This window comes from Apodemus sylvaticus, chromosome 6, assembly GCF_947179515.1.
Source record: "Apodemus sylvaticus chromosome 6, mApoSyl1.1, whole genome shotgun sequence".
Taxonomy (NCBI): domain Eukaryota; kingdom Metazoa; phylum Chordata; class Mammalia; order Rodentia; family Muridae; genus Apodemus; species Apodemus sylvaticus.
The window spans coordinates 23072005-23092433 of NC_067477.1; the positions used below are offsets into that span (position 1 = coordinate 23072005).

A 20429-nucleotide genomic window follows, 5' to 3' on the forward strand; every position below is an offset into this window, starting at 1 on the left:
CTGAGGAAGAAGCTGGGCGTTTTGCATGCTAGGTGAGCCTTCCGCCCACTGAGTGCCATCCCCAGACATCACTTTCTAAACACGTACTTAATGCACTTCCTGTTAGTTGTTGCCGTGTGGCCCCTACTTTTTCTTTTCATTAGCAGAACCCATGTGCTTTAAGTGGCCAACTGCTGCAGACAGCAGGGTGACGTCATTTCCTGTCTGATGAACGGACATGGGCGGCCTCTGGGTTATGCCTTGAAAATGAAGGAGCAAGTCATTCACATTCTGTTTCTATCTTGCTTTCGATGACACTGAGGACCCGGCCCCTGTCATGTTAGACGTAAATCAGAACAGGAGGGAACTATAGAAACAGAAGCTACCTGTGACCGTGCAGAGCTGGAGAGAGGTAGGGGACTAGCACCACAGCGAAGCGGAAAGTCTTGGCACCTTCGTTGTGCTAATGTCCCCACTGTCTGTCACACAGTGGGGCTCACGTGTCAGGAGTGATCAAGCAAACATTTTGATTTAAGCTAGTGCTGTTTGGCCTCTATTAAAACATCTCCCAACACCTATGGGAGCCAGTACAAGCATGAAGACCCCAGCTTGGTCTCTAGCACCCATGGAACTGACAGAGTGGCCTGTGTTTCCTACCACCAGAGAGAGGAGACAGGAGGATCCCTAGAGTCTAACCAAATCAGGGAACCCCCAGATCCCAGTTGAGAGTCCTTTTCTCAAACAATCAAGACAGAGCCTTTAATCCCAGGCTTTGGGAGGCAGAGACAAGTGGATCTCTGAGTCCAGGGTCTACAAATTGAGGACAGCCAGGTCTACGCAGAGAAACACAGTTTTAGTAAACGTGTTTCTGTTGTTGTTTGGTAAACAAAAACAATAACAGAAAAGAATAACAAAACAAACAAACCAAAAACAAAACCAAAAAACCCACACAAGAAGGATGTCTGAGACTGACCTCAGTACAGACAAATGCGCATGTATATGTATGTGTACCTGCACACATATGTGCCTCTGCACACGTGAATATACAGATTCACAAAATCCCATTCACAAAGGCTTCAAAAAACAGAGAGAGAGAGAGACAGACAGACAGACACACACACACACACAGCACAGCTCCTCAAATAGTCTAACACACTTGGTTTGTACTGTCAGCTTGCCAATGGCTCATTGCCCAGCGCTCCCATAAGTTGCCTTCATAGTGAAAAGAAATGGGCAGAAGAAGCAACGTGACCTCTCCTGTGACCTCCCACGTGACCTCTCTTGTGACCTCCCACGTGACCTCCCATGCAGCAGCCTGAAATTTCTGTGAACCACCAAACAAGAGGAAAGAGGAGAGACACAGATGACTTGAGAGTCTGTGTATTTTACTGTGACTAAGTTTTGCTTTTTATGACAGTTTTCACAACCTCAGAAATAAAAATTAGATGTAATAGATCCCTCAAAAGCAGCTCTCAATGTGGGTTTGCCGACGAGCCAATTCAGCTGAAATCCACTTTCACTTCGGAGTGGTTTTGCTTTCATTGTTACTGTCTAAGAGGGAAAAAAATTAGCTTAAGAATTAAAACTAAGCATAAACTGAAATATAATAACAACCTGGTGTGCCCACAAACAAATGCCAAAGATGTGAGGGAAGAAAAAAAAATCAAAGACATTGATTGGCAAGTAGAGAGCATCCAAAAGGCTTCAAAGTGTAGGCCAGTCTCACATTAAGAGGCTGGCTTTAGGCTAATGACCTAGAGTTACCAGCAACCAAAAGTCCCCACCTGTGTGCTCAGAGATACGTCTCAGGCCTAGATTCATCTCCCCTCCCCTCTCTCTCCAGTCAAAATCCTCAGCTCCATTATTTGCTTTCTCAGCCCCTGGCATATTAGGTGTAAATCAGACCAGGAGAGAACCATGAACGCCAGGCCATGCTTCACAATGACAAGGGCATCTGAGATCCTGGTAGCCAGGAAGGTGAGAGAGAGAGAGAAGGCCTGAGGGAAAGATGGTGTAGAGGGAAGGATTTGGGAGTCACCTTGTGGGGTCTTTTCCCCCAGGGTGACTCATCCACACTCCTTGATATTTTATAGATACTGGGAACACCTCTATCTCCGTCAGTGTGGAGAGGTTCGTGACCCAGCCAAGTCCTGAATATTTGTAACAGGCTGACTCAAGAGCCTGATTTCTGACTTTTTTCCCCGGTAGTCTGTACTAGAATATTGTTGTGGAAGATTCAATGCCTGACCTTGATTGGGGTATCCATGTGACGATGCCAGGTTTCCCCACCAGCATCCTGCATGTCCTCTGATAATATTGCCTATAGTCTCAACTCTGCTGCTTCATGGACCGACTGACCTGAAGAACCCTTGCCACCCAAAGATGGCATAGCCAAGTCCAGTTGGTAGCTGGTACCCAGGACAACATAGGAAGACGTGAACAAGCTGTGTCATGAGGAAATGGGCTTTTCCTGACCTGGTGGCCATGAGTATGGAAAAGACAACCAAATTAGGTGTTAGCCCCAGGATGGGGACATATCTGCAGAGCATATGAAGAGGGGATACACTCAGAATATCCCCCCAAACTCAGCAGGCAAAATAAACAGTCTGATTCAAAAATGGGACTAGTGGTTGGTGAGGTTGTTCAGTGGGGATCGACCGCCAGCAAGCCTGATGAACTAGGTTCAATTCCCCGGATCCACACGGGCCCCACAAGCTGCCCTCTGCCCTGCACACGTGAGCCATGCTATGCACACACACAATACATACATATAAAAATATGGACCTAGCACATGAGACATTTTTTTTCAAAGACACGTAAGTAGCCAATAGCATGAGAGAAGACACACATAGGGAAATGTACATCAAAACTGAATACTACCTCATCTCATTAGGATGACTCCTATCAACGAAACAAAAGAATACAAGTTCTGGGAACAGATAATACCAAACGCTGGCAAGGGTGTGGGCAAATTGGAGGCCTTATGCTTTGTTTGCAGGGGTATAAGTGGTACAGCTGCCACGTGAAACTTGGGAGTGGTTGTTCAAAACAATTAAAACTAGATTTACTACATCAACTTCCCTTCTGCTGTCTATCCCAAAGACCTGAAATCAGGAGTGTCAGAAAGACATTTACACCACCATATTCATAACAGCCTAATAGCATGGATCATAATAGTGAAAATATGGAAGCAACCTCAGTGTCTACTGACCAATGACTTAATAAGCAAATTGCAGTTCATCCGTATGATGGCTTTAAAAAGAAGTCTATGGCATAGTCTACAACCACGGTTCTCAATCTATAGGTCGAGACCCCCTTTGGGGGGGCAAATGAAAGGGGGATCTTTCACAGGGGCCATAAATCAGATATCCTTCATAGCAGATATTTATACAGCAAAATGACAGTTAGAGAAAAACGAGATAATTTTATAGTTGAGGGTCACCACACCACAAGGAAGTGGTCTACAATGTAAGCCTAGGATGTCAGATTCCCTTTGAGAGCTTGACCAAGTCATTGCTGCTGCTCGTGGTCAATCCTCCATCCAGCTTCAGAGTCCCAGGGGCCCACAAGGCCCTCTCTGAGGACTGCTGTCTGTCCTGCGACTGGCATCCTTGAGTCAGAAGTTGAGAGCAGACAGGCTGGTCTGCTTGGCTAGGGGCGCCAAACTCAGCTGCTGGCTCAGCCCTATTCCCCAGGTGAAATAAAGGCAAAGAAGAGATAAACTTCAACCACCAGTCCCACTGTAACCTCAAACCACTGAACCTGACCCTGGGTATCTCTCCTCCGGTGAGCAGTGTTACTGTGTATAAGGTAACCAGCCGCCTGGCTGCTGCACTTGGGGACTGCGTGGCCATGGAGAGAGTGTCTGATTAGGTCAGGGAAGACCTACCTAGTTCCTGAGACTGCTCATGGTCATACATGGTCTATCCTAGGTGAAGATGCTTGCTGATGTTAGAGGGATGGAGACAACCTCTCGAGGAGGTCAGAGGACAGCTCTCAGGAGTTCACTTGTGACTTCCACCTTGTTTCCAGACAGGATCTCTCTTGTCGTTTCTGTCATTTCCCCATGTCCTCCGGACCTGGGTTGTCAGCTGCTGGGTGGTTGTCCTGTCTCTGTCTCCCATCTCACTGTATGAGTGCCAGGCTTACAGATGTGCACTACTGTATGAGTGCCAGGCTTACAGATGTGCACTACTGTATGAGTGCCAGGCTTACAGATGTGCACTACTGTATGAGTGCCAGGCTTACAGATGTGCACTACTGTATGAGTGCCAGGCTTATAGATGTACACTACTGTATGAGTGCCAGGCTTATAGATGTACACTACTGTATGAGTGCCAGGCTTACAGATGTGCACTACTGTATGAGTGCCAGGCTTACAGATGTACACTACTGTATGAGTGCCAGGCTTATAGATGTACACTACTGTATGAGTGCCAGGCTTACAGATGTGCACTACTGTATGAGTGCCAGGCTTACAGATGTGCACTACTGTATGAGTACCAGGCTTACAGATGTGCACTACTGTATGAGTGCCAGGCTTACAGATGTGCACTACTGTATGAGTGCCAGGCTTATAGGTGTGCACTACTGTATGAGTGCCAGGCTTACAGGTGTGCACTACTGTATGAGTGCCAGGCTTACAGATGTGCACTACTGTATGAGTGCCAGGCTTACAGATGTGCACTACTGTATGAGTGCCAGGCTTACAGATGTGCACTACTGTATGAGTGCCAGGCTTACAGATGTGCACTATTATTCCCTCTGGCTCTCTCTCTGAGTTCTGGGGATCAAACTTGCGTTGCCAGGAATGTGCAGGGAAGTGTCTTTGCCTACTCACTGAGCCATCTCCCCAGGCCCTTCCTCCTAACATCCTTTTTAAGGCTTTTGAAAAGTGACATATTCCCTTAACTGGTAAGGTGTATGTATCTGTTTTCTCTTTTGCTTTTATCTTAGGGATGAGATGGTCATTATTATCATAGTAAACAGCCAAGAATGATTCAATTTAGGAAAGTAATGGGAAAATTTGCTCATCTTTTATGGGATCATTTTACCATAATCCCTGCCGATAAACTAGTGGTTTCTTTCAAACACGCCAGTTCGGGGTCTCGGAGCTGCCTCTTAAAGCCTCCAATTGATTGTTTAGTGGGGAAATGGTATTCAAGTGAGGCGCATCAGCATGCAAATCTAAAATGTGGCCATTTTCATCTAGATTGAATATTATTAACTAGCCCAAGGGATAGGATGTAATTAAGATTTTTCAACAGCTTATTTTTGTCTACCGTGATGAGAATAACCCCAATATTTAAAGCAACTGGCCCATTTGAATAATAGGAAGACGGTTCAATGCCAATTTTGACTTCTAGGTATAATGAAAGTGTTTGGCTTTTTCTCCATGGGTCTGAGCATTGATAAGGGCAGGGATTTGAACCTGAAGCACAGGAGGGAATGAACAGATTGCAGGGCCACCCCAGTCTGTTGTTTTGGGTGACCAGGTTCCAGCTCCTCACTCTGTCATGAATTCTCATACCTTCTGATATGGGTTTAAGAACAAAGACCCACGGGAATGAATGAAGTCATCGCTGAGAGTTTCAGCTTTTGCCTAATTAGAGGGATGGGACTTAGAGCCTTTGCACAGAGATTAGGTGGAGCAGGAGAATAACTCTTAGTTTGGGTCTACTGCGCAAAGTTTGCAAGGTCTCCAGTCTGGGGACATAGCTCAGTGGGAGAGTGCTTGCTCGGTGTGCAGGCCCTGGGGTCAGTCTCTTGTGCCACTGGGGAGAGATGAGAACAGAAAGTTTTTCCAGGTCTGCCTCCACCTGCCACAGAGCTGATCGGGAGGGCAGATCTAGTGATATCTTTATTCCAGTGTACTTCCTCGGTCACCATTTTTAGGTGAAACAAGAGGCTAGCCCCATGTCACTGTAAAAGGAAGAGAAAGTTCTCCTTTCCTCCCAGGAGAAGTGAGCAAAGATGCATTGCAGCACGAGAGCACCTCCAGCCTTCAGCAGGCCCCCGGCAGGCTGGGTTGGTTCCACGGCTTGTTTCAGCCACCCGTATTTCCAGGTGTGCCATATGTGTTTAGTACATCATTTGATAATACTAAAAAAAAATATATTAAAGCAGTGTGAGACGACAGGGGAAAGAAGATGAATGTTAGCATTCCCCTGGGGTTCATGGGTGAAGGAATTAACACAGCGTGGCACTCTACCCTAGCTGTGTTTGTTTCCATGGCAACAGCTACGTACATGTTTCAGACTATCTACAGTGACACAGTTGCAGAAATAGTAGCTTGCAGGTTTCTGATATCGCATCAGCGGACAGGCGGCACGTACTATATTAAGTAAGTGTAAAAGAATTTAAAATCTAGGGGTGGATTCAGACATGTAGAGCTCAGCTGAGCAGCGTGTCAGGGGTTATGGCTTTTCCCTTTTGCATGACAGCAAAGTTGAAAGTTGCAAGCTTCCAGTCAAACAATTGCCCTTGCTTGGGTAAATATCATCAAAGGAAATGTATGTGAGTTGCAGAGGTAAGAAAATGGCTTGGGCGGATGGCATAAGGGGATGTGGACAGTGAAGCTAATATTTTGGAGGGATGATACTCGTAGGATAAGAATGAAAGGTTTGTTTGAAAATAGCTGAGTCTTTAAGCAGATCTGATGTACAACAGAATTTTTAGCAGCTGCTGGATTTACAGCAACTGAGGTCTTTGAATGTCTGACTGTGGAAATTGCTTTTATATAAAAATGATCAGGTGGGGAGCATGAAGGCTAATTAGGGGTGCAGTTAAAGGAGGGTCAGGCTCCATTGTCTTTTGGGGGTGCTTATATAAAATATCCTCTGTTCTTCCCTGGATGACCCTGGTTTATCTTTGACATTGTCTGTTACTTTTTAGTCTTCCTTGCCGGTCTCTGTTTATATTATGCCGCCACATTGTAGCCTGAGATGACTTCAGTGGTGGATAGAGAGCAGCCAAGCACCAGTGATAGACTGTGTGAGCTTGCTACTCTGAGACCAAATTGTACAGTAATTTAGGAGGAGTGTTGGAATAGCCATTTATTTACATTGCCCGAAACCTACTTTTGAATAGCAGCCAGGTGTTAGGTTAATGGATTTCAATGTGCACGTTATGGTTACAGGAGCTTTCAAGTATGTTATAGCTAATTTATACTGAGTTTTTGATGTCAAAATATTTTCCTCTGTGCTCGTTATTCTGCTTAAACTTACATTTACCTTATACTCTAGTTTTATTAATCTTGCACCAGTGGAGAGAAAGCAAAACAGAAGGGTCATGTGAGATAATCTAGTCGTTTGAAGATTAGTTTTCTGACCTTAGGAGAGCTTTTACAAAATGTGATGTATTGATGCTTTGGGTCCGTATGAGACTATCTTTTTTTTATGTGCACAGGAGATGATCTACAGCTCCTACTGCATATTATCCCTCATAGTAATTATTTGAATAGATGTTAAGCGACCACCTCTGGGGGCCTCGGAGCTGCTGAACACCTGGGCATGTGGAGAGCTAGAGCAGGTTTTGAATTATAAACTAGGGATTTGGAGCCTGGCATGAGCAGCACCCCAGTGGGTCGGTAGGTCCTGCCTTCTTCTGGTCCTGAATGGAATGACTTGTAAAGCTGTGCGCGCACATGCACAGCCCGTCGCAGCCTCCCCAGGTGGAAAGGGACGTTTGTGTCTTTCATGGAGAAACTTCCCCATGGTGGCTCACACCAAAGGCAGGTCGGTTCTTGTGGGAGCCTTCTTCTGCCCACTCCAGTTCTCACTACGGTCGAGGCATTAGATGCCAGCCTGGCTTTGGAGCCCATAGAGGCCGACTTCCTTGTGATGGGTGCAGGGCACTGCGCTAGAGGCACTGAATGCCCTTCCTTGGTCTGATAGTTCACATGCGGTTCAACCTCATGTAGATAGAAAAGGTCCTTGAAACCTCGTGCTCATTCACTGGGACTGACTCAGTTGCAAATGAACAAAGTCTTAGACAACAACTCAGGATGACCAGCTCCACTTTTGTTTTTGAGGGGATAGAATGAGCCCATCTAGAACTCAGCATGTTTATATATTTTTTAATCACTTGGAAATATATATATATATACACAACATATACACATACATATATATACATATATATACACACACCATATAGTATATATATATACTATATATATATATATATATATAGTATATATACATACCATATGGTGTATATATGTATATATATGTGTGTGTGTGTGTGTGTGTGTGTGTGTGGTATGTCATATATATACCATATAAGCACACATATGCTGTATATATATATGTGTATGAAATATCATATATATATATACATATACATATATATGTATATATATATATATGATAAGATCTTTATTGCTTTGTTCTAACTCTTTCATAAGAATTAAGAGACACAAGCCTAGCATAGTGGTATTTGCCTGCAATCCCGGCTTTAGCTCATTCGTTCTCAGGGGTGGCAGAATCAGAGGGGCCAGGTTACACAGTGAGCTTTTGGGATACATTACTTTATCCTCGTGGGTACCAGGTATCCAACAAGAAGTAACTTAAAAGAACAGAGATTTCTTTTGGCTCATGGTTTGAGGAGGTACAGTTCATACTGGTGGGGAAGACTTGGAGGCGGTGGCTCCGTGGAGGTGGGAATCAGTAGCTGGAAGGCCTCACATGCTCACATCTTCCTGAAGGAAGCAGAGCCCAGGCTAGAAGCCAAAATGGGCTATTGACCTAAAGCCTCCTCTTCACATCCCAGTGATCCATGTCTTCCAGCTATGCCCCTCCTCCTAAGGATTCTGTAACCTCTCAGAGGAGCGCCACCAGCTGGTGACCAAATGTTCAAACACTGTAGGGACATTGTACATTCAATCCCCAAGAGCTTTAGACCTTCAGTTGTAGCTTTTTGATGTTGGTGGTGGGGAGTGGAATTTGAGACAGGATTTCTCTGTGTGGCCCGGCTAGCCTGGAACTCACTTTGTAGATTAGGCTGGCCTCGAACTCACAGAGATCCACCTGCCTCTGCCTCCTGAGTGCTAGGACTAAAGGCATGTTTACTGCCCAGTTAATTATAACCTATTAAAGGCCATGGCTTCTGTACTTTGTCAGATTTTACAGCGCCTAGATCAGTTTCCAACTTTTGTGTTTAATTGAGTTCTTAAAACTTAAAGCTAGACTTCATGTGACCATCTCCAAATGCTTGGGCTCTTTGATCAAAGAAAACACTGAGGCCATGCCAGTCACAGCAGCAAGCATCTGGACTCATTTGTTCAAGTTCAGATAATTACAAATTCCCTACTGCTCGGCACCAGCTAAACATAGTAACAAGTGGCTGGTTGTTTTTCTTCTTTTTGTAAAGTTCTAAAACTGTAGAGATAAAAGGCCTCTACAGAGATAGAGGGCAGCAGTCCTCAAATGAGAGCAGAGAAAGGTTTGTTTGTTTTGTTTTTTGCTACAGTACTGAGTCACTGTGTTGTCCAGATTGACCTTGAACTCATGATCTCCCTGCCTCTACTTCTGAGTGCTGGGGTTAGAAGCAGGTATCACTATGTCAAACTCAGTTAAGGTACTTTTCCCCAGTGGCAGGGATCATCAGAGCCCAGCTGAGAGGGTGTCTATGGTCCTGTCTGTAGAGCCTTGAAAGGCGTGGCTTTGGATTTCATCCTGCTGCACTACCAGCCAGTTCCTGCATCTGGACTGGCTTCCTCTGCAAATGCCATCATCCAGCAACGCTATTAGTCAACCCTTCACTGAAGGCCAGTATCGTTGGGTAAAATTAAAAACAAAAGTGCACGGAGAAGTGAGCAGAGGGGCTCAACAGCCTGTTGGCTGTCACCTCCATGAGGACACAGCAGCTACAGAGTTTAGTCAAGTTCAGACCCTTAAAAAGAGTGGAAAAAAGAAAGCTCATACTTTCCAGAGGCCAGGCACCTCTGTCTTCGCCAGCTGGGCACAGTGCCGTGACAAAAAGAGGTCTTCAGTTTCAGAAATCCGAGCCCCCGACCTTGCAAACAGAGAGGGACACAAGGCTGCCACTGGGGCTGATGGCGGTGTTTGGGTTGTTTCTGGGCGCCTGTCTGCCCATAATTATATCAGACATACTGCTGTGTGAAGCCCACAACACTCAAAAGAGTCAGACTTTCAGGTGAACAGGAGTGAGCTGTCTCAAAAAGGTTGTGTGCGTGTGCATGTGCATGCGTGTGTGTGTGTGTGTGTGTGTGTGTGTGTGTGTGTGTGTGCACGCGTGCGCCTGTATCAGCAGCTTTTAAGGAAAGCTTTCTATGTAAATGTAGGCTTCCTCTTTTCCAGAGTTAGCCTGTTTAGGGAATAGCACACAATTCAGGTTTCTGAGTTGGAAGCCTGATTAATCTCTCTGTCAGTTACATATGGAAATAAATTAGTAAATGGTCCATCTGGGACTAAACTACTGCAGAGGCGATAAATTACCACCGTCGTGTGTGTCGGTGTTGCTGAAGGCTGAGCTGTGCTCTCAGGAGCTGCTGAAAGATAACTGGATACTTGGCTGTGGTCAGAGGCGTTAACATTTGATGAAAAAAAAATTCCGAGGAAGGAATTTACCTTGAAATGTTTCTAGGGAGAATGACTTGGTTGATACCAAGTTTGTTCTTCAAAACTGCTAAATCTGCAAACATTTGAAAGGGAAAGTCTTGAGGGCATACGGAAGATTTGAGTTTTATATTTTCAAAGGCTAATGTAATACCGCATCGGTAATTAATACCCAAGGTCTCAATAAAGAGTAGCGTCTGTGTGAGATTGCGCGCTATGATCTGCACAGCAGCAGCATCTGTTTCCTTATCTCAGTTTGAACAAAGGTGAGATGGGCCAATGTCTTTCTTTCCTTTCTTTTTAAAAAAGATCTGTTTGGTGTGTGTGAGTGTCATGGGGTGCATATAGAGGCCAGAGGACAACGTCTCGGGAGTCATCTTTCTCCTTGCAACCTGTTTAGAGGCAAGATCTCTTGTTTCTGCTGCTAATTGCTAACTGCTGATTCACTGTTGACTTCACATCTCCCTGCAGGAGTGCTGGAATTCTAGATGTGTGCCACCACATCTGGCTCATTTTTTTAATGTGGGCTCTTAAGATTGAACTAGGAGTGTCAGACTTGGGGAGCAAGTGCTTAACCCTAACCCTTCTGTCTCAGCATCCCACAATTACACAAATAAGCCGCTAACATCCTTCCTAACGCCTCTTTTATATAAAAATAAAAAGTGGGGTGTAGGGGATGCAGACCTTGCTCATAGAGATTTGCAAAGTTAGAAGGAAAAGTCATAATGAACAAGGAGATATTTATAGTTCTCTCTGATTTCAGTTGAAGCCTTGGTGTGGCGTCCAGTCCTGTCATTGATAACTGACATCAAGAAATGAAGCGATTGACACCTTCTACTTATGTCTGGGTTCTAGAAGCAAGAGCAATAACTGAACACAGATGTTCCATTTCTCCAACTGGAGATGTGGAATATGAGTTTAACTTTGTGCGGGCTGGGTGCACACCATAGTCAACCTGAGATGCTTTATAATGTCAAAACCAAGAAGGTGTCAGGACTTTGTCCCTTGGCAGAAGCATCCTGGGCTGCAGTGGCATCCAGATTCTTGTGCCTGCCTTAACATTTTCTTTTGTGTTCCTTCTGGGCCGACCATGAGCTGTGAATCCCTGAAGTAATTGAGTCTCCCTTGTGGAAAAATACCGAGTAGCTAATATAAAACATAAACTCTAAAAACCGAACTGGGCATAGAAATCTTTATCTCATTCACAGGCTGAGGGTTTCTAAGCAAAAGCCAAGGGTGCGGACTGAGCGGCCTTTACCCAGGGTTCAGAGGCCTTAGCTCCCTTGCTCTTGCCTCTCTGTGTCTGGAATTGACCTCGGTTCACTCAGATTTTCAAGTTTCTCATCTATCAGCCAGATGTGGTTACTGGGTGTCTCAAAGAAGGGCATTCATTACCTGTGTTCTCCTGTCCCATCTAGTTTTTGTTTGTTTGTTTGCTTGCTTGTTTGTATGAGACAGTCTCATATCTTTCAGGGTAGCCTCCAACTTGGTACGTAGCTAAAAGTGGCCTTAAAATTCTGATTTTCTTGTGTCTGCCTCCTAAGTGCTGGGATTACAGGCGTGGGCCACCATGTCTGTTTTTACACACAATGCTGGCGATCAAACCAGAACCTCCCAGACACTGGGCAAACACGCTATCAACTGAGCCGCCCATCCAGCACTCCGAGATTCTTATATTCCAAAAAATATTTGTTTGGTGTGTGAATGTGCGTGCAAGTGTGTGTGTGTGTGTGTGTGTGTGTGTGTGTGTGTTTACATGCACATACATTGGAAGTCAGAGAACAGCCTTCTGGAGTTTCACCTCTTCGAGACAGGGTCTCTCCTTTCTGCTGCTGTGAAGCACACTCTGGTCTCAGCTTGAGAGCTTTCGAGCAGGTCTGCTGTCTCTGCCTCCCATCTCTCGGTAGGTGGGCTGGAAGCCCGCTGCCCACTGCTTCCAGCTCTTTGCATAGATTCCAGTTTTTTACTTGAGCTTGAACTCAGGGCCCCAGACTTCAACAGCATCATGCTACTTGATTGAACCATCTCCCCTCGGCACCCACCCAGTTCTAATCTAAAGGTTCATAATTATTGCCATTGTCTTAATGATCAACCTGTCACTTCATCCTAACCTCAACGAGAGACAAGTGTCTTCCCCAGAGCCCTCTAACCAAAACAAAACAAACCAAACCAAACAAAAAAACAGCAACAACAACAAAACCCATTCTCTGGTGTTTGATGCTTGTGGCCTCCTGAGAGGGTAATGCATTTTGAAGGAAGGGCTCCCTTTCTTCTTCCTCCCTGTCCAGTCCTTCCTCAGTGTTCCATCTATAATTATGTTTTAGGTACGAAGTAGAGTAGGGTAAAGCTTCATTGTATAACGGGGTCAATACCTTTGTATGAATGGATGATCTAAGATCAGAGGCATGCACAGGGCTCATGAGAACACTGGTCTCCGCCCCTCCCCTCCCAACATTCTAAGTCTGTAGAACCTGGATCAGAGCTACGATTTTCATCTTTCTAGGAAAGGCTTTAGATGCTGCTGTTCCAAGGACCTGTTTGAGAGCCACTGCTGTGATGGCCACTTCCCTAACATGCTCACACCAACCGTCACAGGATAATACCGTAGAGAATCCATTGATTTGCTATCCTTAAAGATTTAGATGCCAGAAATTATCTTCTAGCAGACATCGTCATCTTGTGTACCAACTTTCCCACTGTCCAGGGTTATTAACTGTGGCCCACCAACTTGTGGGTTAATGGGGCTAGTCCCTACTAGAACTAGAGAGACTGCATTTTACAATGAAAGAGTCACGGATGTTACAGTCTGGACACTAAGGCTACCCAGTGGCCTTGAACACGTGGCCTCTGGCAGTTTTCCTTCAGACAGACAAGTGTTTCAGAAGTCTCAAAAGAAAATGGTCCTGGAGATGTCTGGATGGCTTTTGTAGCAAATCAAATAATGTCACAATGTCTATGGCATGTATTTTCAAATTTCTGGGCCCTCTTGTGCCCCAGAAGCGGTTTCACAACCACTCCATCCTGAAGGCCTCAGTCCTTCACTAACTATCCAAGACCTGAGAGGCACTCTGCAGCCTGCTTTTCACTGAAGTGTGTCATTTGTCTGGGGTCAGGCCAGAGAGGACGCGCCTTGTGCCTGTGAGGACTCTGCTTCTTTAGTCTAATCCTGTCTCCCTTCTGCTCCACTCCAGCAGCCTCTAGACACGTCGTCTAGTGATTATGAAGGCACCTTTGTCCTTTTTGGAGCGATGCTGACCTCCGTTTCCTGGACCCATTGTGACTCAGGTAATCACACACCCCGTCCCCAGCCACCACACCTCGGTACACTTGGAATCAATGAAATACCAGAGCTATATTTAAATGCAAATACCAAGTTGATTGTCTCTCCCTCCATTTGCTGCCCTTCTCCCAGTCTTCTTAATGATCAATTCACACAGCTGATAGACTGACAGGGTGGTCAATCCAATTTAGGCATTAAGATAATTGGGAGACCTGGAGTCACATCCTTGTTTAAAATTCTGTGTGTCTTGGACCCATGAAACTACATGAACGTTGCTGGGAATTTTCATGTGGAGACTGACTAGTATCTAAGTCGTGCCTCCACTACGTTCATCACCACCTTTCCCAGAATGCCATGCGTAACTGTCTTCATCCTTCTGAGGTCGTCGTCGCTCCAGTCGTGTTCAGAGGAGACTACTGAGTGTCTGTTTTCTGCACTTGGGACAGATGGGGTGAGGAAGCACAAGGTTGTTTTCCATCTTTGGGGATCGCTCAGGATTGCCAGGTTCACAGTTCATGGCAGGTGATGGGGCTCAGTTTGGGGTGGAGGGCTGGTCACCAAGTATAGGGCTCTGCTTCAGAGAACCCACAGACTTCCAGACTTGAGGCTGAAATAACTATCAAGGAATTTGAGGAGCTGGAGGCATCTCAGATGACTGAGTCTCTGAGGATCACTCGGCCAGGCAGAGGTAGGAGAGGGATGTGACACTTAGGAAGGCAGGACAGAGCCCTCAATGTGCCCAGAGGATGTGCAGCTGTCTCATCCCTGATCTCTGTCCCAGCCAGAGTCAGAGTTCTCCTCAAGGCCTGGGCTGCTTAAGATCTCAGAGTAGAGTCACCTGGGAGAAACGCCATCCTGTGACCTAGGGGGCACCTGGGAGAAACGCCATCCCGTGACTAGGGCGCTTGCCTGGGGCCAGCACCGCTGTTGTTTATCTTTGTGCCTGTCTGCCTGTCTCTATTATTCTTTACTATTATTGTTTACTCTTCTCTTGAAAATTCACTCCTCCATCCTGGAAAGGCTTCGGATTACCCAGAGCTTGAGGAGGCCCTGGATGAAACAGACACGTTTCTGTGAAACTGTTCAAGGCCAGTACCTGACCTTCAGAGGGACATTTTCAAGCTAAGGTTAAAAAAAAAAAATTGGGGCCGGTAACCAAAATGGCTACATTATGTAGGGAGGGGCCTCTGGAGGGGAAGGTAGCCCAGCCCCTGGGCTGGAGAGTTGGTTCAGGTGGGTGGGGTAGGGGAGAGTCACAGGTAGGGACTGAGGGATGCTGGGATAACATGGAGACAAAGTCTGAAGTGATAGGTTAAATAGGCACCTAAGCCATTTATCCCGGGCTTTGAGACGTAAGATTCATCCATAACATTGAATAAACCCAAGTGTGGTGCACATGCCCGGTACCCAATGTGGAGGCAGGAAGTTGGAAATTTAAGGTCATTCTCCACAACATAGTTCGAGTCCAGCTTGCGTTGCCAGGGACCCTGTATGGAATCAACACTTAAGTGGGGTTAGTAGGGTTTTATGACAGGCATGGTTCTGTGCTCCTTATAAAGGCAGCGTTCGCACTACAGTCGAGAGGTTGGATAGGCAGAGTGTGCACCATAAAATATTTAACATCTGACCTTTTGCAGAAGTTTGCCACCTCCTGGCCTAAACACTGCTGTGACACATGCTTTTGCAAAATTTGACATGTGGGACTTGTTCCCCATTAAGAAAATCTGGTAGGAATAATGAGTAGATATAGGAAGGAGGGGGGAGGGAGTTTCTAGACAGAGACACTGAATCAACCACACTCTAGCTGGACTTTCGAGGTATCTGTAAGTTTCAATTAAATCTAAATACATCATTGGAGCGATTTCATTTCAGGAACCTTCGTATACTATTAGTCTGGTGTTCACATAAAGTACCAGGCTTCCTGGAATAGCCTTGATGTTGGAATAGATGGGTACCAAATTAATGCAAACCTTGCATCTTGGAACTTTTTTCCTTTGGCACTAGATATGAGCTCTTTTATTTTAAAGCAAATAAATATTTTGGTTTTAAATCGAGTAAGTGTCGCACGGTTACCATGAGTAAGCTGTTTTCATTTTGCCAATCGCTGTTTTTTCCCAAGCCGGTAGGACTGTATGATACTGGAGGGAAATCTGTGGTTAGAGCTGGAGATAGGAGTGTCTGATTGGCTGAGCCACGGAAAGGTGTAGCCTAGTAAGATTAAAAAGTGCATCCTGGGGCTGGAGAGATGGCTCAGTGGTTAAGAGCACTGGCTGCTCTTCCAGAGATCAAAGGTTCAATTCCCATCACCCATACAGCTGCTCACAACTGTCTATAATTGGACAGGATCCAATTCCTTCTTCTGGTATATAGACAATCAGGCAAAACACCTATATACATAATATGACTAACTAAATAATTTTTTTTTAAAAAAAGTACATCCTGTGGGGCTGGCAAGATGGCTCAGTGGGTAAAGGCTCTTGCTGCCAAACGATGTAGGCCGGATGACAGAAGTTCAAACTTAGTTCCCCAGCCTAAGTAAAGATGGAAGAAAATAACTGACTCTGTAAGGTTGTTCTCTCACCTCCATATTCACACAATAGGCATGCCCTCTCTTATACACTCACACACACACACACACACACACACACACACATACACATACATGCACATACATACATTTACAATAGTAATAAATAAACAATAACTGCTTGACTGTCAGTGCTGGAGAAATACATAGTTAGGAGCGCTTACTGTGTGCCAGACATAGTGGTGCACACCTTTAATCCCAGCACTTGGGAGACAGAGTAAGGCGAATCTCTAGGAGTTTGAGTCCAGCCTGGTCTATATAGTGAGTTTCAGAACAGCCAGGGCTACATAGTGAAACCCTGTTTTGAAACAAGCAAACAAACAAGAAGAAGAAGAGGACTTACTGCTCTTGAGGAGGACTGGGCTTGAGTTCCTACCTCCTTCCTGGAGGCTGATCCCTGCCCATAACTCTGGGCATCCTATTCTGGCTTCCTGGATTCTGCACACACATGCAAAGACATTGATGCAGGTTTGTGACACATACACAAATTAAAAAAAAAAACTTTAAAAAAGATTAAATAAATAAAATAGGAAAGTGTGTCAGGGGACTAGAGTTGGTTGGTAGAGCGCCTGCCTAGCATTTGAAAGCCTTAGACTCAATCTGAAGCGCTGTATAAAGTGGGAATTCTCCTTGGCTGCATGGTAAGTTCTAAACCAGCTCGGGCTCCATGTGACCCTGTCTGAATGAAGGGTGTAACCACAGCCCACACAGACCACAGAGCCTGCAGAACGAAAGCTTATTCAACAAAAGGCCGTTCAACAAAACGCAAGGCCAGGTGGCCGTTTCTGAGACCCTTCCTTGTTAGTGTCCCGGATCAGGCACATGAGCCCAGAAGGATCAGTGGCTACGCACCGAGCCACATGTGGCAGCCAGCTCGCATGGCTTGCTTCAAGAAACCCACCCCCGGCTTCTAACGCGCGTGCTTTGGAGATGTACAAACAAAGAGAAAATGCTCCCGTTCCCAAAGAAAAACTAGGTAGAAATTTCTAATCTTGTCTCATAAACAATATAGAAATAACTTTAAAATATTCCACTTTAAGCATGCATTTAATTTGTGCTCTGGGAACCAAATAGTGTTGCCAAGATAGAGCATTCTAATAATGATTTATGTAAATTTATTTGTACAAAGTAATGGTGTAGTTGCCTATAGCAAATTGCTTAGAATAGGAAATGACATTTATGGGTCCATCCCCCTCCCTCCCCTGAATGAGAGAGAGCCCAGAAAGCAAAAAAGCAACTCAGGGTCAAAATGGAGGCTGCTGCTTGAGGAAGCACAGATGGATGGCTAGGTTACAGGGTGTGAGTCTCTAATTTACTGGTTATTCGAGTCTTTTTTTTTTTTTTAAAGGACAAGAGAGGCCAGAGCCCTGTGTTTTGGGGATGGTAAAGCACTCAGACACTAAAACTCTTAGAACAGCCACAGATCCCTTGCTCTGTTTGGTGCCCTGGTGGCTTGCTTATAACATGTGGCACACAAGGCAAATGTAATTAAAATTAGGCAATTATTCTTACCCATGAGTTACTTATTACCAGAGAAAGTCATGCTTCGGTCATAAACGAAACCCAAATATTATAAAACAAAAACCAAGCTACAGAATTCTCCCAAGATCTGATTCTGAGATCTCCAGGCCACGTGTCTGCTGCCTGCCCTGTTTGTATGTCAGTGAGTTCAGGTGTTCCCTGGGAACCTTTAATTCATAAAAGCCGTACACACCAGAGTTGGGCCTGGTGAGTACTGGCTACAGTTACCACACCCTGTGCAGTTTCAAAGAATGACTCTAACATTCTAGAAGTGGTTGATTTAAATTTGTTCAGAAAGTACTTTTACTGGTCTCCATCATTTGGAGGGGGTGGGAATTTATAAGGTATATATCAAGAAAGTTGAGGGCCATGGGAGTCACAGAATAAGACAGCAGCAGAGTGAGCCGTGGGCGGATTCCACTTGCCCTGCTGTCAGTCAGCTACAGCTTCATTCAGTTCAGGGGCCAGGCTGGGCATTCTGGACAGCTTATTTTGTTCCAATCAAAGATCTGCCTTTTGGCTTACCCCAAAGCATTTTGGAACTGTGCTCATGCTGGGGAGAGGGCGGATAGAACTGAATGATACAGTGTTTCTAGACTGCTCTAGAGCCATTGACTGATGGCTGACAAGATTTAGAGACCAAATGAGATTGTCTGACTGAATGAAAATAACCCTGGCTTCCAGGAAGGAGGGGTGGTGGGTTTTGTGGACATAAACAAAAGTCAGGCTGAAAAGTTGTGCTAAGGTTGGTTTTAGGGAGTGGCCCTCCTATGAACCCAGTCTAAAGCAGTGGATCCAGACATAACCTTTAGTGGTTACTCCCTGTGATGACTAATCTAGATTGTCAACTTTGGGGCTGGTGGGTGGGATTTAGAATCACCATAGAAACAAACCTCTGGGCACATTTTCCAGGAAGGTTCTGCATTAGGTTAATTGGTGTGAGAAGACCCACTCTAAATATAGAGGATGCCATTTTAAGAGCAGAGGACCCAGACTGATTCAATAGGAGGAAAGAAGCTGAACACAGCGCCCTCTGTTTCCTGACCTTGGATACAATGTAGCCGCCTGCCTCCGCCCCTGCCTGCCTCCGCCCCTGCCTGCCTCCGCCCCTACCTGCGTGGCTTCCTTTCCTCCAGACTGTGCACTCAGTGTGAGTAGAAAAACCCTTCCTTCCCAAGTTGCCTTTGTCAAGTATTTTATCACAGCAGCAGACGAGTAACTAATACATCCTGGGACTCATCCCGTCTGCTTCCTGGCCAAATGACCTTGGACACAATTTCTGGAACTTGCTTAATTTATAGAGATGATAGGAAAATTAAATAACTCATTACATACTTAGCATGCTGCTCAGAAGATACTAAATACTTAGTTTATGGTAGCTCTTAAAATTCTTCTAGTCGATGTAACTCGAGAGTGTATGGGCAAGACTGAAAATTGTGAGATTAAATATATATTTAATTTAAATGTGACTTGATCTAAAAGATGTTAATGTCAGTTGTTTCTATATATCAAAGATAGCAAATCAAATATGAGAATTCTTTTACTTATTCGTTTAACAAATAACTCTTAGTCTTTAAAACCCTTTGTAAGCTATTCACAAAGATGGAGAAACCAGCTAGCCTGTTCTCAAGCAATAAGGGGATTTGATTTTTTTTTTTTTTAATGTCTGCCTCAGGATTTTTCTTTCCATTGTTTTATTTAATATTATCTTTTAAAAAAATGACTAGTTGTCTGTTTACACATGATAAGTGTAGGCCTGGTGCAGGTCTCATTAATACACATGGTCTTTGTCTTCTAAGAACTTGGAAATTAAGCTGACCTACATCTTTCTTTGTTGCTAAAGTCCTGATTCTGGCCCAGAGCCTGTGAGTTGTTTCCCTTTGGAGGTCTTGGCTAGCTAGCCCCATGGAAGGGATGTCTGGCTCTTGTGTTCGCTACTCCTGCAAAGAAGGCCGTTCTCTCTCTGCTGACAGGTTCTCAGCCAGGGTAGTCAGACATTGTTTAGTTCGAACTAATTTCCAGTAGAAGCTTATACTCTATACTCTTATCAAGGGTTGGAAGAAAAATGAGTCCTTTATAAAATGTGTGGATTTCTGGTTTGTTGTTGTTTGTTTGTTTTTCTAGTTGGGCTTTCTCTGTGTAACAGCCATGGGTGTCCTGGAACTCGCTTTGTACACCAGGCTGGCCTCGAACTCACAGAGACCAGCCATCCTTGACCTCCCTCGTGCCGGTTTTAAAGGCATAAGCTACCATGCCCAGTCCCTTTTTGTTTTTGTTTCTAATGGCTTTATGACACTTGAAAAAAGGCATTTCACAAAAGATTCTTCTGAAAGAAGATGAGGAAATTTGAAGTGTGAGATTCCTTTTTACTGTTTTTGAGATAGGGTGTCACTAACCCTGAAACTTGATGTATAAACCTGGCTGGCTTCAAACTCAGAGATCCACCTGCCTCTGCCTCCAGGGTACTGGGACTAATGACTTG

At 44.9% G+C, this 20429-nt stretch overlaps 1 protein-coding gene across 7 annotated transcripts in view; it reads left to right on the forward strand.

Annotated features, from left to right (window-relative positions):
- Foxn3 (forkhead box N3) overlaps positions 1-20429 on the forward strand; it is a 368618-nt gene that overhangs the window by 91878 nt on the left and 256311 nt on the right. For 4 of the 7 annotated variants that reach the window (XM_052185267.1, XM_052185269.1, XM_052185263.1 and 1 more), the window contains exon 2: positions 13751-13844. The exons of 1 other annotated variant lie outside the window; for it this stretch is intronic. The gene's annotated coding sequence lies outside the window, so the exon portion shown is untranslated. The remainder of the gene's footprint in view (positions 1-13750; positions 13845-20429) is intronic. 2 more of the 7 variants (XM_052185266.1, XM_052185264.1) reach the window with 1 other exon arrangement.